This window comes from Sinocyclocheilus rhinocerous, unplaced genomic scaffold, assembly GCF_001515625.1.
Source record: "Sinocyclocheilus rhinocerous isolate Xijiao unplaced genomic scaffold, SAMN03320098_v1.1 scaffold1666, whole genome shotgun sequence".
Lineage (NCBI taxonomy): Eukaryota > Metazoa > Chordata > Actinopteri > Cypriniformes > Cyprinidae > Sinocyclocheilus > Sinocyclocheilus rhinocerous.
Window position 1 is genome coordinate 137241 of NW_015628700.1, and position 7173 is coordinate 144413.

The window sequence follows — 7173 nt, forward strand, 5'->3', positions numbered from 1 at the left end:
ATAATTTCTATAATCCCCCCTAAAAGAAAAACTTATACTGACTCCAAGCTCTTAGTCCATGGGTAATGTTATAAAAGCTTTTTATTTCAGGTAAATGCTGATCTTTGGATCTTTCTATTCATCGAAGAATCCTGATGTACTCAATTGTTTTAAATATTGATAATAATAATAACAACAACAACAGCAAATATGTTTCTTGAACATCAAATCAGTATATTAGAATGATTTCTGAAGATCACGTGACACTGAAGACTGGAGTAATGATGCTGGAAATACAGCTTTGATCACAGGAATAAATTACATTTTACAATATATTACAATCGAAAGCAGTTATTTTAAACAGTAAAAATATTTCACAATATTACTGCTCTTGCTGTACTAGTTTGTATCAAATAAATGCAGGCTTGGTGAGCAGAATAGACTTTTTAAAAAAACATAAAATTTACTGTTCAAAAACTTTTTACTGGTAGTGTATATATGAAACAGGTTTGTTAAATCTAGGGTATTTAAGTCATTTTAAGTTAAATAACATTCTGTGCTAACAAATTGAAATTAGGTGAATGTTTTCAACCAGGTGGACACAGTTCTTTTCATAACAGTAGACCTGCTGGTGAAGAAGTGACAGGTAAGGGGTGACGTAGACATGTGGGGGCGTGTTAGAACCAGCCGTTTTAGGTAGGCGTGGCTGACTAAAGAATATCTCTTTGGATTTGAGACTTTAGTCTTTGCAACTTTACAGATCTTCTTTATGCACCAAGAGCTTGTAACACTCCAAAGAGAAAGGAAAACTTGAAATCGCATCACATGACCCCTTTAAAGGAATACTGTTCAATCACCACAGGAATTGATTTCGATTTTGTGCTTTACTTGGTAATTTTATTAATCAGTTTGTCATAATTGCTTCCGCCCTGAACTCAGGCATTTAACCACAGGGTGCGTGTGTCACATTTAGATAACAATGACACTACTTTTCCCAGAGCCAATCCCTGTTTGTCCCAGTCTCACTCAGGAGAATGCAGACAGTCAGTGGACCAACAGGAAGTTGCCCTGCATGTTGAGACGAGTCGGGACTGCTGACACACCCTCCAATAAAGCATTCTGATGGAGAGACTATTACAATAATCAGGACAATACAAAATACTTCAGCTCACTCACCGGAAATGATTACCCCAAAAATATGGTAAAAAAAAAAAACACCTGAAACTCTTAAAACATAGTTTGTAATTAAAAATAGCTTTTTATAAGAATGAAATGAATATAAATTCACAAGATTATTGTGACATAATTCTGAAAAGGTCAAGACCTTTAAGGTGTGACAGGCCAAAATCACCATTTTAAAGGCGGGACTTAATGTTCTGTTTAAATTAAACTAGGTTAAGTAATAGTTTATCAAATGTAGTTGTCAAAACAAACAACTCGGGATTTGTGCATCTTCTGCATAATCATGTAAAAAAAAAATTTTTAGCAGTTTCTCAAATGCAGTTTTTCTGTTTCTTTGTTGGCTGCATATTATAATGAATTGTCTCTGGATTGAGCTGATGTGTGTAAATGACCTCTAGTCTGTTTCATCAATGACTCACGGATGACAATGATGGTGAATCGGCGCTGAGCTTGAGGTGTGGCTGCGGGTGGGGTAAAAATCCCTATTTATGACTCAAAATCTTACGTTTGAGAAAGTATAGCTTATTGAGCAACAACAATTATGTCTAGAGAGTCACATTATAACAATTACATAAACGATTTAGCGTCGAAAACCATGCCAACAGGATCAAGATCTTACAATGCTGGTGTGACTGTACCCATAAATTGGGTTGTAACATCTTAACACGCCGTTCCTACGAGAAAATGTGACCCTGTTCAAAATTAGCACAGGTTCTCTTTATGGACCTCGATGGGAGATAATTGAGATTCTGCTTTTATTAGTATCTGGTTCCTCTGCTCCAGTTTAGAGGCCGAGCTGCTCTCTGACGCTGTGTGTTCAGACCATGCAGCTGAGCAGACAATATTGTCTTCCTTGCTCTTTCATTGTCTTTATGCGTAATGATTTATTGTTTTTTTTGGTGAAAACATCTGTACAAAAAGCATGAAGTCTGAAACACTGATGTATCATTGTCCTCTGGGTCAACTATTGTGCTACATTATGACAAACCCCATTACAGTGAAACTGAGGGTGTATGAGCAAGATAATTAAGCAACCCATGTTGAAAGTTAAATACATGTAAACAGAGTAATGCATCCGTTTCATTAACAGTTAACACTTTGATGCATGACATCCACTAGTGAACATTACTCGTTTATTATGCAAATAAACAGTGTGAAACATATAGAAAAGGGGGGAGAAAATAAAAATAAGAAATAATATACCATTTAAAACAAAAATAATGGTATGGTGTATTGTATATATATTTAACTTTATTTTACTATCATGTTGTTATATTATTATTCACTACCCTTTTTTGTGGTTGGGCTTTTTTGATTCAGAGTTGCTGTTTTTATGTGTAGAATAAGTACATATACATGTTATCTATCATTCTTCAATCATTCTATATCTGTAATTGTAATGTGTAACCTGCTGAGGTGGAGAAAATCATAATAAAGGGAGGGAAAAAAAAATAATGGGAATTATTATATGTTTTTAATTAAATTTGAGTTAAATATTAATATAAAAGATAGTATTAATATTTAAAAAATTACATATTTTTTTATTAATTAATAAAATTAAATATGTTAATTGTGATCTAATTAATGTGTCAAAGGCATAAATTACATTAACCCTATGAAGCCTACTGTATCATTTTTAATATGCGAATACACAAAGGCCTAAATTATAAACATGATCAAAAACTTTGCTGAAAATCATGTTGTACGCAATCTACTAGCATGCCTTCTGATTGCTTAATAATTCATATATTATTAGCAAATAAAATGCATTTTAGTGTCATTCAAAAAACCATGTGCCTTTTTGCTGTGAGGTCTTTACTGGTTTACATGAAGTAAAAGTAAGAATATATTTTATATTATTAGCAATATTTAAAGATGAACACTTACTGGACGTACTTGATTATCCATACATCTTTTTTTTTTTATATATATATAATTTTGAAGAACGTTTATTTGTTAATCTCTCACTCATCATTGCATTGCATTGCATTAGATGTTTCCCCCCTCATAATAAATGCTACAGAGCTTTGATCATAAAACATCTGACTAAGATATTACTGAGAGCTATAGAGTGATAACTGATATTAATATGCTTTTCATGTAAGTAGCCTGTTTTATTGATCTCATTGGTCGCTTCTCATTGATTTTACACAAGCTGTCAATCTTACTTTTTGGCATCTGCACCTCAGAATTAAAGCGACGTGTTTTATTTCTCCTCGCGCATGAGCGTCATATTCTCACTCTATGTATAGATCATGGTCTCGAGATGTTTTATAGATAGATTTTTCTGACCGTCAGGCTTTACAGGGTTAAAATCATTCCCATTAGATTCCTCGGAATCAAACGCGCACGCCAATCAAAAACTGCCGGTTGCCTAGGCAGCGGTTGACGTCACGGCCCCTGCTCCAGCGGAGAGTGAGTGGGAGGGAAACCCCGTGGATCGCAGAGGAACGCTACGCTGCGCCGCGCGCCGCAGTCGCAGAGTGGCAGCTGAGCCGTACAGAAGGAGACCGCTCTCATTCACAGGTTAGCTCACTTTCGTGTCATTCAATAATTCAGTGCGCTGTTGCATACACAAGAGCCGTATTTCTTTGTTTCGCGTCTGCTCGTTTTAACTAAACGGTTTATATCATTCGAAATTGTTCGTAATAAGCGCTTGCCATAGGGATGCTTCAACGCGTTTGCTTGAGAAATGCCTCGATGACGGCTGGGTTCAGCACCGATAATACCATAATGATAAGTTTAACTAATAAAACGAAGCTTGGGCTGTTATTTGACTTAATAAACGCCGTTTTCCGCGTTTTAGCTCCTCGTAGTTCTTCAACCGTTGCTGCTTTCCAGACAACGGAAGATGAGTCCTCCTCCTCCGCACGCAGATATCGCTTCGTCTGTCTTTATTCGTGTGTTAGTGAGAATATAAGTGTGAAAATGTGATTTATCGCATTCAAGCTTGGTCTTGGAGGAGATCTGGCAAGCCAGATCATGTCGGGCACATTAGGCAAAAAGTAGGGCGTTTACCTCACTGCTTTACTACTGTGGAGTTCCTGTCAGTTGAAGGTAGCGACTGTGTGTGTCATTATGAATTTGCTTATGGAAATGAATAGGTGTTTTGGGCTTTGTCAGCACAATGTAATATATTCTCATTGTCTAAAAGGCTGTTGTTGGATTAAATGGGGGCAAACGAGCTGCCCAGTTTAGCGTGGTTTCGTATTGAGACAAAGCGGACGCTAGAAAGGTAACGTCAGGTGAAGAGCGGAACGCGCGAGCGCAGGGCGGGAAGAGTTCGCACGCACAAATCCCCGGATGGACCGCGATCAGACAGGAGATCAGCCCTTTTTTGATGTATGGGGTGTCTTGTTTAATAAACATTGTTCGCTGGCTGCTGTGTGGACTGGGCGTGGTCGGCGAAGGCATGTCCGCATTTTTGGCAACTTTCACTCCTTTTCTGTCATATCACGTGAAATGCACTGTAAAAAAAAAAAAAAACTGGCAGCTGTGGTTGCCAGTGTTTTACCGCAAGAAATACGGTAGCAACATTTTAGGTTTTACGGATTTAACTTACATTTACATTTAAAAACCGTATTTCATTAACTGATTTAATGTTAATATACCAACCTATTGAAGTACTGACATCTGTGTAGTACCTTTGTAATACACTGATAACCACCAAATGCAGGTGGTGATGAGAAAGTCACATGATGAACCAAAGCTCATCACAAGCAGCTTTCCCACAAGCTGAGAAGGAACATACTAATATTTATAGAAGGTGCACAGTGTCATTCACACAATCACTAAACACCGTCATGGTGTAACTCGCATGAAACTGAAATAATGCAATAAGCATTAATTTAACAACATTAGATGTAGCATACAACCCTAATGTGCACAACTGATTAGAAAAAACTAAGAAGAAATGTAGTTATGTCAGCGAAAAAAACATCAAATGTGAAACATATTAGCATATATGCCAACATATTTGCTTTAATTAAAATGTATTAACAGGTAATAACAGTGGTTCTGGTATTCGAACTTGGTTGCGTGTGAAATTGCAATAAATGTTTGTGTTAAGTTAATATTGTATGATTTAGATTTTATTTAGTAAATAAATCATAGTAGTTAAATGGCTACTTGGTCTGTTTTTGCTTTGAGAATTAATTCCAAATCAAATTCAAGCACTAAAACTGTTAAGGCCTGTTCACACCAAGAATGATAACTATACACTTTTAATAATCAATCTAATTCTATGAGAATAGTGAAGTCCACACCACAACTATAACAGTAACGAATGACACAGAGAAAGAATATACCGTATTGGCCCGAATATAAGACGACCCTGATTATAAGACGACCCCTCTTTTTCCAGATGTACCTTTTGGAAAAAGGCTTTTTAAAAACCAAATCTTGTTTTTTCTCAGTAAAACACATTTTGTCTTCAATTATTTTCATATTGCATATTTTTCCTATTTTAATTTTTGTTTTGAAAGTATGATAAAAACTGGTAAAATGTACCAACAATCACATTTAAAAAAAATACCCTTTTTGATATACCATTAAAAAAAAAAAAAAAAACAGGTAGCCCATCTGAATTAGGACATTTAGGCTATCCATCTAAAATAGTAGCCTACCAAAATCTTATTAACAGCAGAAGTAGAGTTGGTCCCATCAGGCTAACGTGACAGTCACGACTCATGCAGCTGTAAGGTTTTCTGCTTCTTTTGTTTTTACTCGCGATCTTTACAACACGCATTACATTACGTATTTCAGGCACACTCATTTAAGCGTATTTGGCGCCACCTAGTGTTGTGGGTGTATTATTGACATGTCAAAGTCTAGACCCTGAATATAAGACGACCGCGTTTTTTCAGATGTATTTCCAAGAAAAAAATATCGTCTTATATTCGGGACAATACGGTAGTTGTTGTTTTTTTTCCAGCTGATGAATGAGAAATACACTGAATCACAGAATCCACCAGACTTTGGAGATCTCGAGCATTTGAAGTGGCAGACAACAAAACTGCAGTGCGCTTAAAATAAACAGAATGTTAGTGTCCATTGGTGTGGACTCTAAAATAGTTATCTTTATAGCTATCATTAAAGACGTGTTTGCAGCAAGGATAGCCATAATGCTAACTATAATGTTTGTAATAATCATAATTATAAAGTTTAATAATCGTTTTAATTCCATGAGTTTAGGGAAGTCCACAACTGTAACGATAATGGCATGGAGGAACAATATTGCTGGTAACTATATTGAGTTATTTTTTCAAAGCAATTTTTTAGTATAGTTATCTTTATCGTTATGGTTCTTGGTGTGAACAGACCTTTAATGTGTTTTAAAAAATAATAATATTTTAAATACTTAACCAGTTATTTTAGCTATATTGCTATATAATCAATAAAGTTGAGTTTAACTTTATGCGGATGAACAGTGATGCATTGTGGCTACTGCCAGTGGGAGTTGAGAAAGTGGAGCCATTTTACCACATTTACAGTAGGACTGCAACTAATCACTGTTTTGCTAATCGATTAATCTTTGAGTAATTGGATTAAAATGATTCATTTTCATTATTCGTTATTTTTAGTTGTTTCATCTGGCCAAATATTGTCTTCCAAACAATGTGTAAATTGAAGCCTATGAAAATAAATATACATTTAAGTTTATACCCCATTACAACAGTCCATTAACATTTATAGCTTTAATAAAGTAAAAATCTTAAGGCCCTTTCACACGGGACGCGGCAAGCGGTGGAATCGCCGCGCGGCTGCCGCTTTCTCTTGTAGTGGAAGCGTTTTGTGTAGTTGAGGCGGTGGTCGCGTTGCGGTCTCAGAGTGGACGTTGCCATAGTTACAATTGTCAACATCACCTTTGTATTTACTAAAAACTAAATAAAACATAACGGAAATTTGTGTTTGTGTCATTCTGCCATTAATTGTTGTCATTATTTACCTTTTTTTTTTTTCGTTTTTGTTGATTTGCCTAAAGAGCATACCTGTGAGGTTACGATTGAATGA

At 35.8% G+C, this 7173-nt stretch overlaps 1 protein-coding gene across 1 annotated transcript in view; it reads left to right on the forward strand.

Moving 5' to 3' along the window:
• The first annotated feature begins 3590 nt into the window (after positions 1-3590).
• The window catches only part of LOC107738323 (14-3-3 protein zeta-like), a 17095-nt gene continuing 13512 nt past the window's right edge, over positions 3591-7173 (forward strand). The window contains exon 1 of the mRNA XM_016550062.1: positions 3591-3687. The gene's annotated coding sequence lies outside the window, so the exon portion shown is untranslated. The remainder of the gene's footprint in view (positions 3688-7173) is intronic.